Genomic DNA, 2,030 nt, shown 5'->3' with positions numbered 1-2,030 from the left:
TGTCCTGCTGGCAACGGAAACCCTCCAGGGCTGCACGGAAGCTGCCACTTTTAAGAAGAGACTGCCCTTCAGAAGGACCTGGAGAGGTGAGGCACCCCTGTCTCAGCTCAGGCTGCCTGGACAGAGTGCCACAGACCCAGTCCTTGGACAGACATTCACCCCCAGCTGTGGAGACCGGCAGGTCCCAGATCAAGGGTGGGGCGTGGGGGAGAAGGTGATGCTCAGTTCCGCAGCAGGAACTCTGCTCTCTGTGTGCTCCCATGGCCTCTCTGGTGTGTGCACACAGAGGGCGAGGTCCCTCTGTCCACCCCTTCACACAAGGGCACTCATCCCATCATGCACTCTCTCCCTCATGACCTCCTCTAACCGACTACCTCCCACCCCACCCCCCCAAATACTCTCACAGTGATGTTAGGACTTCAACATATAAATTGGGGGCAGGCACAAAATCAGTCCATAAGAAGGCGATTGTGCCCTCCTGGTTTCTCAGTGGTTAGAGCATCAGCCTGCGGACTGAAGGGTTCAATTCCATTGCGGGCTGGATCCCTGGCCCTGGTCAGGGCATGTGTGGGAGGCAACCAATGGATGTGTCTCTCTCACATCAATGTTTCTCTCGCTCTGTCTTCCCCTTCCCTTCAACTCTCTCTAAAAATCAAATTAACAAAAAAAATAAATAATGAAAAGAAGGTGATTGCCGGTGGACTATTTACCACGCGGCAGAGGCAAACCTTTTCAGTGGCATTTCCTGGGGTAACTTTATCTTTCCAGGCCTCGTTTTCCTCACCAGAAATAAGTCCCTAGTGAGAGCTTGGTCACCGGTGTTTAGACCTGTGCCTGAGCCATACCAAATGCCAAAGAAGCACAGACTATGCTTACTTCCCTCTGATCCAGCCCCCTCCACGCCCCCTCCAGGCCAAGCTCCAAGAGTTACAGCACGTGTGGCAAACTCGCGTGTTTAAGAGAGAACACTGACCTTGTTGTCTTGAAGTACCTTCGCCCCTGTTGATGGTCCTCCCTCAGGCCTGGGGAATGCATGTTAGCTTGCTTGTCTCTAGTACATGATAGATGCTCAATTAACTGATTTCAAGGGAAGAAAGGGAAAGAAAGGTGAAGGAAGGAAGAGAAGGAAGGGAAGGGAGTGGGAGAAGGAGAAGTAAGAAGCAGGAGACAAGGAGAGAGATGACCACAGACTCCGTTTTTTCCTCCCACCCCGGCCCCAGCACGCTTCCTCTCCTGACTTCCCTGTTCCCAGCAGCATTATTATCACTTTGTCTTCTGAAACATAAAAGCTCAGGAACAAGTTGAACTCTTCTTCACTTGTTCCCCTTATGCATCCAGCCCTGACTCACAGTGCCTCCTCATAAGGTTCTCAGACATATTTTTTCCTCCTCCAGCTACTCTGACTGTAGTTCATAGACTCATCCTCTCTCCTCCCCATGTGATCTTCCTGACTCTGATCTGTGCCCCATGACCCATTCTTCCCAATGCACCCAGGTTAATCTTCTTAAAACACCAGCCACTTTATATTATTCTCTGTTTCAAAAATTGACAATGGTCCCCCTTTCCCATGGACCCCCTCACCATCCCAGTCTCATTCTCCACATCTCTTCTGTGCAGACACCCTCCTCCCACCTGATTGGTCTTCTCTCTGTCCCAGACGTGTCCTATGCATTGGCATCATGAAGAATTTCACTTAGATGCCACACCCCACACCCGTGCTGTCTGAAATGGGAGCCACTGGCCACACAGACTATTGAACACTTGAAATGTGGCTGATGCTCCTGAGGACGTGAATTTTCATTTTATTTCATTTACATTAAATATCAGAAACAATGCAGAATATTCTTGCATTAGACACACTTTTTTTAATAAGTATATTTTACTAGAGGCCCAGTGCACAAAAATTTGTGCACTCGGGGGGAGGGGGTCCCTCAGCCCGGCCTGTGCCCTCTCTGCAGTCTGGGGCCCCTCGGGAGATAACGACCTGCTGGCTTAGGCCTGCTCCCAGCGGGCAGAGGGCAGGCCCAGTC

The sequence above is a fragment of the Myotis davidii genome, unplaced genomic scaffold, assembly GCF_000327345.1.
Source record: "Myotis davidii unplaced genomic scaffold, ASM32734v1 scaffold97, whole genome shotgun sequence".
NCBI lineage: Eukaryota > Metazoa > Chordata > Mammalia > Chiroptera > Vespertilionidae > Myotis > Myotis davidii.
Note: the sequence above shows the minus strand (reverse complement) of the source record.